The 19,448-nt window shown below is 45.0% G+C and overlaps 1 protein-coding gene across 1 annotated transcript in view; it reads left to right on the top strand.

Moving 5' to 3' along the window:
• The first annotated feature begins 268 nt into the window (after window positions 1–268).
• FAM135B (family with sequence similarity 135 member B) overlaps window positions 269–19,448 on the top strand; it is a 360,700-nt gene continuing 341,520 nt past the window's right edge. The window contains exon 1 of the mRNA XM_050802604.1: window positions 269–847. The gene's annotated coding sequence lies outside the window, so the exon portion shown is untranslated. The remainder of the gene's footprint in view (window positions 848–19,448) is intronic.

The raw sequence follows: 19,448 nt of genomic DNA on the forward strand, positions 1-19,448 counted from the left end.
CCGCGCCCCGCCCCTGGGCGTCTGCAGGGACTCTTTTCCTGCCCGAGGCCTGGGGTCTTGGCTCGGGAGGGCAGCCCCGCCGCGGGGACTGAGCATGCTCGCGCCGGTCGGGCTGGGAGGGCCGCACGCGGGGCCGCAGCCTGCGCCCTGGGCAGCCGGGCGGCCGGGCGGGAGGGGTTTGGCCGCTGGGCAGCCCGCCCCGGGCTCCCATCAGGGCCTCGCGGCGAAGAGGGACCGAGGTGGGAGCGCGTGAGCCGCGCTGCCAGCCAGTCGCGCAGCGTCTACCCCCGCGGTGCGCAGCGGCTGCGGAGCGGAGCCAGCGGGAGCAGCAGGGCGGGCTCTCCCGGCCGCTAGGGCGCGCGGCGCGGCGCGGAGGTCTGGCCGCGTCCAGGCGGAGGAAGTAGAGGAGCCAGGGCGCCGGAGGTGAGCGCAGCCCGGAGGCGCCAGCCCAGCGGCGCGGGCGCAGCTGCTCGGTCCTTGCTCTCTTGCGGCGCTGGCGGCTGCGTTCCCCTGACCGCGCTGACAGCCTAGCGTCCTGGCGCCCGCTCGCTGGGGCTGCCCGGAGGCCGCGGCCGGGCAGCTGTTGCACCGAGAGGGGGCAGCTGCGGAGTTCCATAACCATAGCAACCGCATCAGCACCGGCGGCGGCGGGCGAGGGCAGCATCCGCTCGCTCCTCCTCCAGGCAGCCTCGCCGCGGGGACCCGACACCAGCTCGCAGGTGCCGCGGACTTCCCAGTCCGCCCGCCGCCGCAAGTGTTGGCGGCCAGAGACGGCGAAAGAGGAGAGAGAGGGACCCAGGAGCGCGGCCCCCGGGGGAGAGAGAGGGGAGCCCTGCAGTGGAGACAGGTAGGTGAGAGCGCTCTGGGGTCGGCAGCTGCAAAACTCTCTCGTCGGTGCCAGTGACGCTTCTGCAAGCGTGGTTGCCAGTTGGATGGCTTTCTGTCACGGAACAGCGATTCCGCCGCAAAATGTGGTTTATCTCCCTCGATTTTCCCCAGTCTCTCTGCCCTCCAGGTTTGCTGCACAGCTGGGCAGGTCTTGAGGGGATAAGAAGGGCCAGGGCTGTGAGAGAAGCGGAGAGGCTGGGTTAATGAGGGGGTCCCCCCAGGAGTTCCAGATGGAGGCTGAGGGGGCGCGTGCAGACCTTGGCCATTGGGGTCCTTGGAGCCAGGGAACCCGGGGGCCAGGCTCAGGAGAAGACCGCACTGGGATGGAGGGGACAGTGGCAGCGATTCTCTGTGATCCAGGCGAATGCACAGACCCATTCTTCCTGTGACTTGGCTGGGGACAGGGGTGTGCGGGGACACTGCAGCTCAGCTATGACATGGAAAGGGACCAGCTCTTGATCTGTAGAGCCACCTTCAAACCCAATCACTGGAAGGGATGTTTAGACGAGGCAAGTAGTAACTGTTATTATTTTGGGACACAGGAGTATCATGTTATTGTCGTTGACTATTAGGGATAGGAGGGGAATAGAAATTTTGAGCTAGGAGACAAGACGGTGCTCTCCCCTTCTCCCTGCCTCATTTCTAGCTCCCCACCCCACTTTGCCAGCAAAACAAGAACCACATCGCGCATAGTGACATTCCTTGCTGCTTGGCCACTGGCAAACTACCTCACTTTCAGACAGCTGGAGACACCCGCTTCAGTTGTCCATTTGAACCAGGGGGCATTGTTTTCCATCAGGTTATGATGCTCTTGATGTTAAGTGATGTGTCAAAGCCGAGAGGCACCTGGGCTGTCCACACAGTGTGATGGACTGTTAACTACATCTGCAGGCTGGAGAGAGGGCCAGAGCTTGGGTAGTGATTCCCAACTCAGATCAGCTGGGACCAGGGCCCCGGAATAAGGAAGATAGCATGTGAATAATTAGGGTCTGAAAGTTCGTGCATGTGGGTAAGTAGGTCTCTGAGTAATAACCAGGATAGGCAGCCATTGACTTTGAAAAGGCTCTTCCTTTATATCGTGGCCTCGGGGGACAGTCTAAGTCCCAGTTAAATGGCTATGTTCTTTAATTGGGCTTTTAATTTATGGTGTCATTATGTTACCCAAGGGGATGTGATTTGGCCAATGTCTCATCTGGAGATTTATGTCATAATATGGATGATATTATCAGAGCTTAGGCAGATGGTTAGGTGTAGAGGAAAGTGGACCAGATTTGAGGGTCAGAAAACATGGATTTGAACTCAGATTTCCTCATGCACCTGCTGTGTGACCTTGAGTTGTTCCACCTCACTGAGGCTTCTTTCTCTCATCTGGAGAATGGGGCTACCAACAAGTCTTGCAGTTTATCAGGCTCAATCACAATCCAGTGGGATGTGGAGAGGATGTTTGGGAAGGGCTTTTAAAAACCTAATGTCTTGTGCAAGTAAAAGGGATTATTGTTTTCTAAAGAAACTCTCTTCCTCAGATTGGCAAATCATTAAACATCCATCAGCTATGAAAAGAGAGTGGAAATATTAGTCAGTGACTCACAGTGGAAACACTGTAGTCTGGTCCAAGATTCACTCAGGGCAACATAAAGAGGGCTTCTCAGGGGAAAATGCTGCATGCCATCCTCCTTGCCTACAAGTGCTGAAGGTCAAGTGCTTTGCCATCAAATGCAACACTCATCTAGTTTGAAACAGTGAGGTCTGCTCACCACAGGGGTGGATTATTATTTTTTTTTACAGTGTAAACAGAGATTTACACAGAGTAGGGACGCATTTAACTGTTCACCTCGGGTTGTGGGTTTCTTGTGGGCAGGATTACTTTCATCCAACTCTGCTCTGTAATGTCAGGTGTTTACCAAATGTTTGCTCAATTTGACTGAAATAGACTGAATGCTTACAGCTTGATTTTATTGCTGAAGGAATTATAATTTCTGGAAGGAACCAGGACTATCTTATACTGTTCTCTGCTCTTTTATGCCCCTGACTTTGCTCATGGTGGTCTCCCTGCCTAGAATAACCATTTCCCACTTCTTTCTTCCCTTAACAACCCGATTCAAATGCCCCTTCCTATAGGAAGCCTTCCCAGATTCTCTCATGTGCTCCCACAACACTCTGGACCTGCTTTGTGATGGACTGTGCTGTGTCATTGCTTGCACACATACCTGTCCTTTCTGTTGATTTGATGCTTCCCGATGACTGGTGCTTCTCCCTATCTGACTCTGGTTGTGGCTGCAGCACCTGGTGCAGCCATGGCCATGATGAATGGTTGTTGAATGAGTGAACGAGCCTTACTTCCAACATGACCACCTGTGCAGACGTGGGCTGCAGAAAGGCCGTTCCTGGCTGCTTTCGCCATCTCGGTCTGTGTGGCAAGCCTGAAGGATGCTCCATGGCTTGTTGTGTATTATTTAGGGTCAACCACTGAGGCAAAGTGAAGGAGAACAGAAGCACATATTTTGCTTTAAAATGCTCATTTTTTTTTTCAAGTGGGCACTTTAGGATAACTGAAATCTGGTGTTGAATGGCCTTCATGTAACATTTGCTGAAAACATCTGATGGAATATTTTAAACTTGAAATATCTTTCTCTTGCTTCAGTTTCTTTCCTTGATTTCAGCTCCAGTATAGTAAAAAAGCACAAGCATTGGGATTTCAGCTCCAGTATAGTAAAAAAGCACAAGCATTGGATTAAGATAGCCTAGATTTAATCTCAGTTCTCAGGGTACCTGGAACTAGGGCACTTGATTGTCTTGTGCCTCAGTTTCCTCATTCGTAAAGTGTGGATGTGAATACCCATCTCACAGGGATGTCGAGTGCTTGGAGCAAATTAATACTGTGCCATAAAAGTAGTTCATAAACTGTAAAATATTAATACCCTAAGTAAATTCATTCTTTTCCTTAATTTTTGTCCTAGAAAATGAGCAAAATCCTTGTCTAATTGCACAGCATCACATGGGCTTCAAATGCTAGCTCCTTCACTCATTAGCTCTGTGTGACCTGCAGTAAATCATTTTGCTCCCCCAGCCATCTGCCTTACCTGCGTAGCATTGCAATGATAGCCACCTTTCAAGATAGGTAGGGAAATGCACAGAAAGAAAAATGCCATGCCAGGAACTCAATACGTAACATCTGTAATTTGCAAATGATTGATGTAATTGTCAATAATAGAGGGTTCCAGAATTTTTTGAAATGCCCCAAATGAGTCTCCTCCCTCTATTTCACCTACATTTCTACAAGAGAGGAAGAACTAAGAAGATGGCCATGGTCCCAACCACCCAGAACCTCTTTTGGTTAGACATGAGAGACACCAAGAGGGAGCAGAATGACCTAAAGATTTAGATTCAGGGACCGAGTCCTCACTCCAGATCTGACACTAACTATTTGCAGGACTATTGATCTGGTCACCTTACCTTTCTTGACTCAGTGTTTCCATCTGTAGAAAACCTGGGTGATGTCAATGGCCTTCTCTAGCTTTATTTCAGTGCTCGTATATACTAATCCGTGTTTCCTCTTACCAAGTTTACATCTGTAGCCCTCAGACCATTTTGTGGTTGTTGTTATTGTTGGGACTCACAGCTTATCCAAAACTCTACATTTCAATGCATTATATACCCATAGCCCTACCACCAAATTTTTCTTCTTTTTGCATTTTCCTTAGAAAAGTTAAGACTGGGTGTGGTGGCTCATGCTTGTAATCCCAGCACTTTGGAAGGCTGAGGCAGATGGATCACAAGGTCAGGAGTTCAAGACCAGCCTGTCCAATATGATGAAACCCCATCTCTACTAAAAAATACAAAAATTAGCCAAGCGTGGTGGCACACATCTGTAATCCCAGCTACTTAGGAGGCTGAGGCAGGAGAATTGCTTGAACCCAGGAGGCAGAGGTTGCAGTGAGCCAAGATTGCACTACTGCCCTACAACCTGGGCAACAGAGTGAGACTCCAACTCAAAAAAAAGGAAAGAAAGAAAAAGGAAAAGAAAGAAAGTTAAAGTGCCTAAGATGACCCAGGGACTTAGGGAGTTGTTCAATACTCCTTGTCCCAGTCCAATTCTTATCCTACTCTAGGCAGGAGGTTCTGCTGCTCAGTCCAGTCTGGAAGATCTCCTTAATTTCAAATGCAAGAAATTGTGTGTGTAAAGTCTGATCTTACCTGAGAGATCTGGCAGAGGTTCATGGATATCACTAATATCTGCTGAGCTACCCAGACAATGGGTGCTCAAACATGTCAAATGTTTCTGCTCAAACATGAATCATTACTAGGTGGCTGCACACCCATCTCAGGAGTGACTCGTGAGGGAGATCTTAGGAAAGTGGCACTGTAAGCCTGGGATCTGTGGCCCTCCCTCCACCTCTGGTGTGGATGGAGTGGTGCTGTGATGTGCCTGGTACAGGACATTTGCATAAGTAGCCTGCCCTGTGTCACTCATCATGCCAGACTGAGAATCAACTGTGGACAACACAAGGTCCTTGCCTTTCAAGAGCTTAATATGTAGTTGGGGGATCAGTCATGGAAATGGGCAAGAACGAACCAGGCAATGCAGGGGGTCTGCAGGAGCAAAGAGAAGGAGCCTACGGCGTATTTCCTAGGTGGTGGCCGTCAAGGATGCCTTCTCAGAGAAGAGACTGTCTAAGCTGAGTCTGAAGGAATCTCCACATGCAGACCTGAGGGAAGGGCAATCAGAAAGGGAGAGCAACATGCAGAGACTTGGAGGCAAGAAGTAGCAAGGAAGAGAAAGGAACGGCAGGGCTGGAACAAGAGGCCAAGGGGTGAGGTGGTGTCCATTGAGGCTTGAGAGACAGTAGGGTTACATATTTGAGAGTTTTGCAAGCCAGTCTTTTCCTCTAATGGAAGGCCATAGGAAGTCACAGAAAAGTCTAGACCTGGGCAGGATGCTCTCCCCAGCTGTGATAGAGGCCAGGTTAGTGAGATCCAACAAAGATTTTATGGCCTCTTAGGAGGCTCTGCAGAGGTGCTTGACTTCAGGTAATGAGAGGTGGGAGAAAGAGGACAGAGAAGAAGTAGTGTGAGAAGGAATAGTAGAGAGGAACAGAAGGAGGGTATCAGAGAAATGAACAGATTGCATCTTATCTCACAAAAATATCAGTGAGACATTCTAGGGACCTTTGACCATTGATAGGTCAAGAGGAAGGAGGGGTCATGGTTGATACTCAGGCTTTCTATCCATCCTCCCACCATGAGAGAAGAAGGCAAGGATTAATAAACCAGGCTGTGAATTGACATCCTGCCTCTATTCTGCTTCCCAGTGTCTACTCTGCACAAGGCAGCCAGAGAGATCTTTATAAAACTGAAATCAGATTAAACTCTTTGCTCAAATCCCTTTAGTGGTTTTCTAACTCAGAGTAAAATCTGAAGCATTTCCCATGACCTGCAACCTACATGACCTTCAGCCCCTGTTCCAACCCTGCTCACCACCTCGTGACCTGGTCTCCTCCACAGCCACTCACCTCTACCCACCCTGGCCTCCTGGCTGATCTTCAGCAGCACGTGCTACTCCTTCCTCCTGGGACATTCTTCTCCCTGGTAACCACCGGTGTCCCTACTTTATTCTGGCTGCAACTCAAATGTCACCTTAGCATATCATTAACCCACCCTTACCACCTGCTTCTACAATGACAGTCCTTATTTTGATGTTTCTTTCTTTATAGTACTCATCAATATATTACATAGTTCACTGTTGAACTCCCACCGGTAGAACAAATCCTCTCATATAATATGCACTCAGTAAATGTTTGCTGAATGAATGAATGAATGAACATAGGATTGCCTTGGTACCAGAGTAGATGCTGGTCCCAGCATTGACTAGGAATTAGAAAATGAGGAAACGATTGAGGGAGAAACAATGACATGTTCCAAATTGTGGGTTAGAATTAAATGATGATTTCCTACATAGCTCCAATATTCCAGGTATAACTAGACAGTTGGATAGCAAGAGTACCAAGATCAAATTTCTTTTGAAACATTTCTTGGGACACAGAAAACTATAGATTTATTGTTAGAGGAGTCTCCAGCTAGACACTGGAGGGTGTGGGCCTGGTTGAGTTCTGCTGTTCACTTTCTCTGTCACTTTAGACATATTCTTTCCACCCCATTCTTTAAAGTCTTGCCCTATATTTAATTGATGATACAGCTTTTGTTGTTGGGCTTTGTGATATAGGAAATATTTTTCTTTTCTTTCCTTTCTTTTTTTCTTTTTTTTTTTTAGACAGAGTTTTGCTCTTGTTACCCAGGCTGGGAGTACAGTGGCACAATCTCAGCTCACTGCAACCTCCACCTCCCGGGTTGAAGCGATTCTCCTGCCTCAGCCTCCCAAGTAGCTGGGATTACAGGCATGTGCCACCACGCCCAGCTAATTTTGTATTTTTAGTAGAGACAGAGTTTTACCACGTTGGTCAGGCTGGTCTTGAACTCTTGACCTCAAGTGATCCACCTGCTGCGGCCCCCCAAATTGGTGGGATTACAGGCATGATCCACCATGCCTGGCTTATTTTTCTTTCTCTTCTAGAGTTTTGTCTCTAATTTCATTATATTTAGCAGACGTTGAAGTGACGTCATATTCTCTAAGTCTTCAGTTACTTAGAATAACTGTAACTTACAGTCTTTAGTCTTTAGTTATTGGAGGGAAGACGGGCAGGGAGATTGAAGAGGTGAGTGTCATCCCAGGTAGCTGGAGGGAGGTAGTGGTGGGATGAACTCTTTGCATATGGATAATCTAGAGGTAGAGCGGTGCAGGCTCCCTTTGTGAGAGTGTCTTCCTGGCGCAGCTCTTTCGGTAGGAAGTTCCCGTGGTGGAAGTTCTCTTGCTGGGATGGCAGATGAGGCCCTTATCCACCTGTCTGTCTGTCTGAGCATGGCTCACTCTGCTCTCCCAACCAGGCACACCCTCTTCCATGTCTCCAGGGCTGGGCTCACTTACCTGATGGGCCCTGCAGGTCCCTGTGTTCCTCTCCAACACTCAGTGCAACCCTATGGCTTGACCTGTCTGTAGCTTTCTTGTCTAGATCTTGAGTCCCTCCTAGACTCTGTATTTTTGAGATTAAGAACTGGGTTTTATCTTTTATGAGGAGTCTGGTATCTGAAATAAAATCGTATCAAAAATTGAATACAGGTACTCTAGGGTTAACTCTGATATGAATTAACTGTGTTCTTTAAGCAGGAACTTAACCTCCCTGGAGTTCTTTTCCCAATTGTGAAGTGAAGGCAGTCAACACAGATTTTATTTCCTAAGTGCCTGTTATGCCCCATACTCTGTTATAGCAGCTTGAAGGGGGCCAAGATAAAGAAGATAATGTTTATGTCCTTAAGAAGTTTATAACTTTTAAAGAAGACAAACAAGTAGAGAAGCAGTTATAATGTACAGTGACAGATGTACAGTTATAATGTACATCTCTGTGATAGAGATAAGACCTGATAACAGAGAAGGACACCTAAACCCACCTGGGAATGCCATGGGGGGCTTCCTGGAGGAAGAGGTATCAAATATGAGACATGAATGGAAAATAGGAGTTACATAGATAAACGTGGGACAAGGAGTCGGGGGAGCTGTTTCACATAGAAGAAAGCCAGTGTGGAGAGCGGGGGTTGAGAGAGTATTGCAGGCAGTGGGATGTGTGGGCTCAGAGAGAGTGTGGGTGAAGAACTTGAGACAGGGGTGGGAAGCTGAAAGGCTGGAGAGGTGAGTAGAGGCTGGGTGTGTGGGCCCTTGCACACTTTGTGAATGGATTTATTCTTTATCTGGAAGCTAATGGGAAGGGTGGGAAGATCCTAAACTGGGAGTTGAGGGACACCAGCATGCATTTTGGACTTGTCCATTCTGGCTGCAACATAAAGAATGCATTGGAGAGAAGTAAGTTAGACAGGAGGCATGGAAACTAGGTGGGAGTCTATTGCAGGAAATTTAGGGTACCTAGACGTAAGGATGGCCTAAACCTAGGTTAGGGTAGTAGGGACGGAGACAGGAGGACCAACTTGAGATTTATTCAGTCAGTAGAATCTTGACATACAGTGTCCAAGAGTAAAGAATACCTCTGCTCCACACTGATGCTCCATTTTCTGACCTAGTCTGATGGATTGGCTTTGCTGCTGTTCACTGGCCTGGGGACACAGGGGAAAGAACAGGTTTTCAGGAGGAAATGGTGAGTTCTGTTTCGAATGTGTGGAGTTTCAGGTCTCCAATGACATCCATATACATTTTAGGCAGTATCAATCAAACTCAGAAAAGAGTTTGGCTGAATACACAGACTTAGGGAATCCTCAGTACATAGATGCTAATTGAGAGCCTGGGAGTAGCAGTGATCGGCTAGGAGAAGTATAGGGGTAGAGGAAGCAAAGGTGTTCTTTTAGACCGACAAGGTCTACACTACTGCTCGTTCAAAAAATCAAACACCGGGTGCGATGGCTTATGCCTGTAATCCCAGCACTTTGGGAGGTCGAGGCGGACGGATCACGAGGTCAGGAGCTCGAGACCATCCTGGCCAACATGGTGAAACCCCATCTCTACGAAAAATACAAAAATTAGCTGGGTGGTGGTGTGTGCCTGTAGTCCCAGCTACTTGGGAAGCTGAGGCAGGAGAATCGCTTGAACCTGGGAGGCAAAGGTTGCAGTGAGCTGAGACTGCGGCACTGCACTCCAGCCTGGTGACATAGTGAGACTCTGTCTCACAAACAACAAACAAACAAACAAAATCAAACAACAACACACACACAAAAGCAAACAACAGCACACACTATCTGGCTTCCTCTTGCCTTAAGGATTTTTCCTTTTGTGTCTACCCTGTTTGTTGGGACAGATCATCCCTTGATGTTCCTGTGGCTCACTCCCTTTCCTCATCTAAGTTCCCTCTTTGTAGTGATCTCTCTGGACAACCCTAGTTAAATAACCCTGTGTAGTCTCTAGCCACAGAGCTTGCTTTCTTTTTTTCTCAAAAGAATTCATTATTATATCATTATCTGAAATAGTAGAGATGCATCGGTTTATTTGTTTTCTGTTATCTCCTCTGCAAGATGTGACCTCCCATGGTGCAAGGACTTTGCTGTACTCATAGCTGCACAAAACCCTTAGAATAGTTCCTGACACCCATTGAGCATGCAATAAATATTTGTCAAAAAATAGAAGAATACATGCAGAAATCATCAATAATAAAAATAATACTTTTTACATTTAAAAACTAATAACTGCAGCCCTATTTAAGCACCATTTACAGTTCCCTATTTAAGCACCATTTACAGGTCAGAAGGTAGCCTTCCAGTTCAGGGGCACCTTGCAGCCTGGTTGCTTGCTGCTGGGCACCTGCCCCCCTAGGATGACCTCCCCTGTCCATCTCCTCAGATGACATTGACAGGTCTTTTCTTCATCTCAGCTCACTGCAACCTCTGCCTCCCGGGTTCAAGCGATTCTCCTGCCTCGGCCTCCCCAGTAGCTGGGATTCCAGGTGCCCACCACCTTGCCTGGCTAATTTTTTGTATTTTTGGTAGATAAGGGGTTTCGCCATGTTGGCCAGGTTGGTCTTGAACTCCTCACCTCAGGTAATCTGCCCACCTTGGCCTTCCAAAGTGCTGGGATTACAGGCATGAGCCACTGCGCCTTGCTGACAAGTGACAAGGGTGTTTTAAATTTCAGTTGAAACAGAAAAGAAGTACCACCCCTGCCCACCCCACCCCCGCCCCCCACTGCACACACACTTAGGGCTAGGATGAAAGTAGCCTGAGGAATGCAGTGGACAACTCCCACCCACCATGCTGCTGTGAGTGCACGGGTGGGTGCTGGGCCATTTACTGGGAAACAGCTCTGCTTGAGACATTAAGCATCAGATGTAAGTACAGCACCCCACTGTTCTGCTTAATCCAGAGATAAAAGCAATGTTTTCTTAGACAATTGTTCTTAACCTTAATTAGGTCCAGGATCACTTTGAGCATCTGATAAAATTTATAGCCACTCTTCTCAGAAAAAAAAAAAGTAATCCTATGGGAGTTGGGGGGAAAGTATGGATCTCCTGAAGTCCTCCGTGACCAGCTAAGAATGCCTTTTCTACAAGTGGGATGGGGCTGCTTTGGAGCCTACAGACATCCCTGCATGAACATCACAAAGTGAACGTATTCTCTGGTGAAAACTAAACGGCAGGTCTTCTGAGTATTAGTGAGACAGGGTCATGCAAATGAAAATCACAACCTTTAGAGTGAGGCAGACTTTGGTTTGAATCCAAGTTCTGATTAGAGTAATCAACTTGTAACATTTTGAGGGGGACTGTTCCAGTTTGAAAACTGAAAGTCTTGCATCCCAGGAACCTTCTTGGTCCTGGACAACATGGATGAGTTGGTCACCCTAGTTCTGACATTTGTTAGCCCAGGGACCCCAGGCAGTTACTAGGTCTTCGTGGAGAGGTCCTGCACCTTAGGTCAGGTTCCTAAGATGCAGAAACTGAAATGGAGATTCTTGTGCAAGTGATTGGCTGAGCAGGTACCTTCAGTTGAAATTTCAGAGAAAGAGGGAAGCAGGATTAGACAAGGGAGAGGCCAGCCATGGATATCTAGTCTCAGCTGATGGCACAGGATGCCCTGGGACACACACGGCCCACACAGTCTTCCTCCTTGTGGCCAGGGCCCAGGCTATTGTTACTGCTGTAGACTCAGCTCTGGCAGCATATCCTCCCAAGTATTTCTGGGAAAAGCAGCTCCTGTCAGCTGTGGGCAATTCTCAGAAGAACAAAGCAACTGCAGGCTACTAGCAGCCAAAAAATCATCTGGGTGATGGAGCACCAGCTCAGTAGAGGGGACCAGGTGGGTCAGCAGTAGCATCCACTACATTAATGGGTATTTCAATTACAGCCCTCCATGTCTTCCTTTAAGACACACACATTCCCCAAGGCTTATTCTTTGGGACTCATAACATTCAGCCCTACCACCCTCTGATCCTTTGAAAATGCCTGTGCCCTGAGGGAATGAGTCATAAAATACTATAAAAATGTCTCCCGAAACTTTGCCATGCTTGAAACCCGAGGAGCCCTGCTGTGGATTTTCATCCCGACTTAGCCACTCCTCCTGCTCGTCTCTTAAAAGCATCTGCTGACCAGCAAAAGTGCAATGGGATGCCAGCTACACCAGTACCTTCCAGCCTGGTGGGGTTGCATTAGCTGTTCACACATTACTCTCCACTCACTGATAATTTTGGTACCTGAAGCTTGGTTTTCTTTACCACCCACTTCTGCAATTACCTAGGAGGCTTTCCAAGTTTAAGTAGATGACCCCTAGACCATCCTGAATCCCACCTTCTACTCAGATAGGTTTTCCTCTACTTCCCTTAGCCGCACACTCACTCACATATCATACTTGTTCTTCATTCCAGATGATCTGTCGAACATAGCCTCGTCTCTTAGCTTGCTTTTTGAGTTTTCCTGCTATTGCTGTTCTTTGATTGCCTGGATTCCTCTGGCCCAGTGATCTCTCCTATTTCCCTCAATTTTTTAGCCCTCTTTTTTATAACTCCCCTCCTTACCCACATGGGTTTCATGGTATGGAATTTCAGCAGTACTTTTCCCAATAACCTCATTGTAACCTCAATTTCGCCCCAGGAGACTGTAAGACTTCACTTATGTTGCTTTAACTGTATTGACCTTAGTTCCTTTATCTCTAAAACAATGATAATACACAACCTATGAGGAATTTTTAATAAAATTTACATAAAAATAAAATTGAACAGCTTCTATTGTAATACTTGGCACATAGTAGATTAATCAATGTTTATTCTGACTAAAGGCTGATCTGTGTATGTATTTAATATCAACCAAGAGGATGGCGGGATTGTCATTCCACTCTGAAAACTGAGGAACCTCGATGTGATGCCTTAGGGGTCTTTGAGGCCATCAACCCATGACAACACTGAGCAATAGCTTATGTTCAGAAGCGTGACAATGAGTCACAAAAGAAAATCAAAATTACAGTCTGTAAACTCTGCTGAAATAAGAGTATAATTTCTAAAATAGGTTACATCAGAAATTACTAAAATTAAATATAAAAGTATTTGGTGTTTAAAGAACTTGATATTAGTTATCTGGAAAATTAATTTCTGGGGCACACATCATCTTAGCTGAGGTGTTATTGCAGGGGAAGAGAAGGCAACTGAATTGGTGCCTTTGGTGAAACTTCGTTGATTTTAATCCAGAATATAAAATGCACTGAAGAATAAATTGCCTTTTTAGTTTGTTTAAAGGAAATGTATAAAGATAAGATTATCCTTGGAATCTTGTGCCCCAAGTAGAATTCATCAAGCTTGGTATTTTAACAGATTGGCTTGTGTTGGCCTTTTGGGAGAATAAAATGAATATTAATATAATTGCTTCTGAATAACAGAATGAGATTCTTCCAGGTTTCTTTTTTTTTTCTTCCTTTCCCCACCTTCTTTTCAAAAGCACGCAGATGTTGGAGACAAAGAATGATAATAAAACCATCTTTCAGCGATGGATTAACATTGAATTAGGAAGTGGTGTGTGTGAGAGGAAAAGGAAGCTCTTTCTTTTCTTTTTTAAACAAATTATTAGCTTTAATTGTGAAATAAAACAAAAGCATACAATAAAAAGCCCTTTGGTGTAAAGAGCTGATACTACAATAAGACCAACTTGAATATTCACAACTTTTCTATAATAATTGATTGCAAGATAATCACAGTAAAATTTCAGCATACTTTAAGTACATTTAACTGTATAAAAGTAAATATATAATTCTGAAATTATTAACAAAATACTACCTAAGTATACTTTGTAAAAGTAAACTTATATTTTATGTAGTCTGACCATTTTTCCTTGGGAAGCTCTTTCTAAGCCCCTACAATGAGCTGTGGACTGTAGAAAGTACGTTCCCAGGTGAAGCTCTTATGTCATCTTCATGCGGGGCCATCATTAGCCCTAAAAAATAAAAGCAGGTAAAATACTTGTTCACAGTCACACAGTCAGCCAGAACCTGACCCCGAAATTCGTTTGATCTCAAAACTTATTCCTTCCTGGCCGCACTGTAGATGTCCCTTGTGCAGGGTATTCAAAATTCAGCTATAAATCATCAAAGTAAAACAAACTATTTCCCTCTCAGCCAATAAAGAAACCCAAATAAAACCTCAAAAAACCCTATTTACTCCAGATTGCTTGCTTTTAGCCACCCAGCTGTGTGAACTTGAGAAAGGACTAGAGCTCCTGTTTAACTTAGAGGAAGGGATTTATTTGAGGATCCCTCATATCAGGTCTGGTTCCAACATTTTTTGATTCTAGAACACGCATGAAGGGTTGCAGGCACATCTACTTGAAAAAACTCATAGAATTAGAATCCTGCTTAGGCTAAAAAAAAAAAAAGAAAAAGAAATCCAGAGAAATCTGTGTCCTCCCTGCTTACTCAGATGAGCAGTCAAAATATTAGGTGTTCATCCTTTCACTTTATACTTTATTGACTTTCTTGAACCAAACTGGAAGAAAGGAGCATTTACTAAAATTGCAGGTCTGCCCTTTCTTGTTTGTATGGCTTCATTCAGTGTCCCCCTAGATATTTTTATTCAAAATTCAGTGATTAATGGATGTGTCAAAACTCCTGGGATGCAAATGTAATGTATAGCGTATATCTAGACTGAAAATCAATATGCTGCTTTAAGAGGCATCTCATTCTAAGTTAAAACTGAGGCTGGATTGACACCCAGTGTAATCCAGTTGAGGCTTGCGTAGGGTCACTGCAGGAATGAGCAGTGTGCCCTGAGCTGGAAGTTTTCTTTGCAAGTATTTTTGGGGTCCTGATCATGGCTTCCAGGGGTGCAGAGGGTGAGGTACCCCCAAAGAAGGAGCTGGTGCATCTATTTATAATTTAAGCACAATATTATATTATTGCCTTTCCTGTCTGTCTTCCTCTCTCTGTTACACAGGCGTGCACAAACACACGCACAAACCCCATCTTCATCTGGGCAGCCTCCTCATGGATTCAGATTCACCTCAGTTGCCATCGTTTCTGAAAAGGCATTTCCCACGCCTCTGATGGTTGAATTCATTGTCTTTCTCTCCCACAGCACCTCGGCTAAGACCCCAGCTTGGAGGCGTGACAGCCTGTGGGTTGTGTGGTAATACGTCGCTCAAAGCCTCGCTCCTCTCCTAGTTGGCTGTGTTACCCAGGACAGATTGCTCAGCCTCTCTGTACTTCCATTTCTTCACGTGGAAAATTGGGATAAAAAATAAAATGGTGCCTCCTTCACATTTTTGTTAGAATGAAAGAACAAACTTAAGAAGAAATGTGGTTAGAAATGTGACCCATAGCAAGACTCAAGAAATGTTAACTTTTGTGCTTTGAGCATTGATTTAAGTCCATCTCTGTTTCTTATTTGGGACAGTGAGGTTTTTTGTTTTTTGTTTTTTGTTTTTTCAAATTTTACATTCATTGTTCCTGAAATATAGTCTGTTCCATTCATTAAAGCAAAAGTCACTAAGGCACCTAAGTCTAGGTACTATGTTGGCACAGGTTTTATAGGAAAATCGGTTTATGGAGTTATTAAATGAATGCTTGGGTAGATGGATGGATGGGTGCATGGGTGGGTAGATGGATGCTAAAATAGTTTAACAACTTTTTTTTCTAAAAATGTGGGTATCTCAGAGTACTACTCCATGATGAAAATATAAAATGAAGAGACCCAGTGTGAGTGGATAGGAACGCTGGCTCTGAAGCCAGAAAACTGGGTTTAATCCTACCTGTGCTACTGGCATTGGTCAGGTTTGTTAACTAATCTGAGCATAAATCCTTTCATCAAACAATGCAAGAACAATATATCTACCTAATGGAGTAATTTGAGGATTAAATGAGTTAATATATGAAAAACATTTAAACAGTGACTGGCATGCTATATATAAACACTAGGAAGTGTAAGCTACTATTACTAGGTAGGACCTGGTCTTGACTACAAAACTTGCAGGGCCAGCTGCAGAATGAGGAGGTGGAGCCCATTGTTAAAAATTAGTATTAATATCAAGATGGTAACAGCAGAGCAATTAATCGAAGGGAGGGGTCTTCTAAGCATGGTGTGGGATCCTCTGTGACTACGTAGGGCATGCACTCATAAAGTCAACCCTGGTAGGATGCTCATTTCCCTAAATTACAGAGTCTGACAAAGATTACAGGCATCTTCTGAGCAGGCTCTTGATGGCCCCTGTGGCCAAGTACTTCAACACACTCTTCCCTATTTCCCTCTTCCCTACCCTTCCTCATCCCATACAGATATCCTACGGACCTTGTTGTTCCCCACATCTTTGGAAACCAGCAAGGTGTCACTCCTGCACAGACTATACTCATCCCCACTCTGCTGAAGTGGCACTTCCTTTCCATTCTCCCTCTACAGTCTGGGAATCTCTTTTGCATCTTTCAGCTGAAGCTTGGGCATGATGTGGAATGGACTCCTCTGCCTTATGTGCTGACCATGTAGCCCATACTAATGTCCGTCTTTGAACTGAACAATTTCACACCCTTCTTCTCCAGACAGTGAACTCCAGGGGAGGCCTTTGACTTATTTATCTTGTACTCCCATCTAATGCCTGACTATTCCAAACATTTCTTCTAAAGTTAGGTCTGGCCTTGGCACTGTTAGATGCACAGACTTATGGTAAAATCTTGGTTTCTGGAGCTGGTTTTATAGAACAATTCCCTGAAGTGGCTGGGAGAGACCAGTTGAACAGACACTAGGTTGGATGTAACAGAGGCAGGAGCAAGTGGAAGGTAAAAATGATAGCGTGGAGGAGCTGTCATTCAAGCGAGAATAAAGCAATAAAGCATGAACAAAGACTGGCTGTGTTACAGTCGCATAACCAGGGCAGGCAGTGTGGAAGCCAGCCTTGAAGGGCTAACTCCCAGGACTATGCTAAAACATGCCCAGTTCAATCACTGTCCACCTAAGGGAATGGTGCAGCCATTGGTGCTTTCCCAAGAGCCTGCTTCGTGGGCATTAGCTTAGACCCACTTTCTGCCCTGCTATGCTCAGCTGTAATATGCAGACTAATTGACCTGAAGGATGCAAGCAGAGTATTTGAATTCAAAAAATCCTGTTCCAATTTCAACTGTGCCAGTCACTAGCTCTGTTTTGGAAAACATTTAACTTCTTCGAATCTGTTTTCTTATCTGTAAAATGGAGATAACAAGACTTCTTTTGTCCTAGGTGGCCTGGATGATTGAATGATGTAACCACTGCATACACAGACTTAACAAAGTGCCTGATACCGTGAGACATAATTGAGAAAGAATATTTATTTTATCAGTAAATGAAATTTAATCAAGTCTATAGCATGTGCCAAGAATCATCATGTGTGCTGGGGATGCTGTTGAGAGCAAGGCAGGCATGGTCTCTGTCTCCTCAAACTTAAATTCTTTTAGCAGGGAGAGTAGGGAGAAGTCAGAGGTAACAGACAGTAGTTCCTTTTTCTTTTCCCTTGTAAACAATGTGTTCAAACACATGTTCATTCAACAGACATGGGTTTTCTCCTGTAATTTTAACAACAGTTTTATCAGATGAAGGCATTCTTACTGGTCTCTTCACAAATGAAGATTCTAAAGCTCAGAGAGTTGAGTGTCCTGCCAAGAGTCACACAGATGATCAGTCTCAGAACCCAAATTCCAACTTAGAGGCATCTGATTCCAAAGCTGTTTCAGAAGGCTAACTTGTTAAATAGAGACGGACTCACAGTCCTGCAGAGCAATCAGTGCAAACTAGGACAAGTTGACTTGCTTCTCAAAATGATGAGAGATGCAGAAATCATCCTAGTGTTGTTTCATGTTGGCTTTCTTCCATTAGGAAATATTTTTCTCTTTCCTTTGAGTTTGTTTCTTCCACTGAACCTCTCTCATTTTTTTCCTATTTTCTCATATATTCCTTATTTCTCTATTAGTAGAGATACTTATTTACATTTAAAAAATCCTATTTGAGTGTGGACAGCTTGAATATTGAGCCTATTTCATAATCTATCTTTCTCCACAGTGCTTCCACACCATAGCTGCACAATAAGTGTTTATATAATTCTGCAATTAGGATTTTATTGTACAACCTGATGACAACAGCCTACAGAAACAGAACAATCCCATCATGTCAAGGTACTGATGTTTTGGAACCAGATAGTTCAAAATAACTGACGTTGAGGTTTCCCCTGAGTTACTAGCACAGGCTGAGAGCTGGTCTCCCAGCTAGCCTCTCCTAAGCTGAGCACTAGTTATAAATGACTGCTCACTTCTCTCCAGCCCTTGTCCCAGGGAGTCCCCATGGAATTCACATGAGGAAATTAAATTGTTCAGAATGGTGGAGCCAGAGCTCAACTCCCAGAGGCTCATGGACATCCAGATCCGATGAATGACCGTGTTGTTTAGCTGTGTTTGTTACTGACCCAGTCCTGCCAGCACAGTTGGCACCACTGAGAACCTCCCAGCAAAGTGGCTGCCCCAGGGCTTCACTGTGCTCAGAAACAGACTGTCTCAGTGAGGCATCGAGCCTGCTTGATGGGGTAAGCCTTGGGGGATAAACATCAGGAGGTATTTTTGTGGGAAAATGAGGTACACAGGGATATCATTTGATTTTGTGTCCTTTTGTACTTAGATGTTAGAGTTCGGTGTAATTTAGAAGCAAGAACGAAAGACGTACATATTGTTTCATTTATTTATCTAAAAAATATTAATAAGCACCTACTATAGTCCGAGTCCAGTGCTGAGGATATAAAGATATAATCATCATCATCATCCCTAAAACTAATATTTGTTGAATTCATTTTAGCAGGCATTATGTTAAACACTTTGCATGTACTACCTACTTAATCCATAGGGTGCCCAACTCCAGGGTTGTATGATATTATGATATAACAAGAAATCTACATTTTTATTTTAGTCCTCAGTTATGGACACAGAGCTCCTAAAACCTTTATAATTTCCTAAGTGATAAGAGCAATAAAGATGAAAATAGCAATTTTTGTGATTCATAACAAGCCTCTATCAACATTGCCTGAGTTGATATCAATGGCATGACTTTTGGAAAGCCCCTAAACGGGGGGGTGGGGGGGGCTAGTTGCCACAGGGATCAACCATGTGGTTAGTGGGTTAGAACTGCCAGATCCCCGACCTCCCAACCTCCAGGATGGGGTGAGGAGAGGGACTGGAGACTGAATTTATTACCAATGTCAATGTTCTAATCAATCATATCTATGTAGTGAAACTGCCATAAAAACCCACATGGACAGGGTTCAGAGGGCTCCCAGGTTGGTGAACACCTGGAGGTGCTGAGAGGGTGGTTGCCCGGAGAGGGCATGGAAGTTCCACATCCCTTTCCATACCTCACCTTATGTATCTCTTTTTTTCAGTGCTTTTTGAGTTGCATCCTTTGTTATAAATGGCTACATGTAAGTAGATGTTTTCCTGAGTTTTGCCAGCTGTTCTAGGAAATCATTAAACTAGATGAGGAGGTTGTGGGAACCTGTGACATAGAGCTGGTCAGTCAGAGGCACAGATGACAACCGGAC

This window comes from Macaca thibetana, chromosome 8, assembly GCF_024542745.1.
Source record: "Macaca thibetana thibetana isolate TM-01 chromosome 8, ASM2454274v1, whole genome shotgun sequence".
Classification (NCBI taxonomy): Eukaryota; Metazoa; Chordata; class Mammalia; order Primates; family Cercopithecidae; genus Macaca; species Macaca thibetana.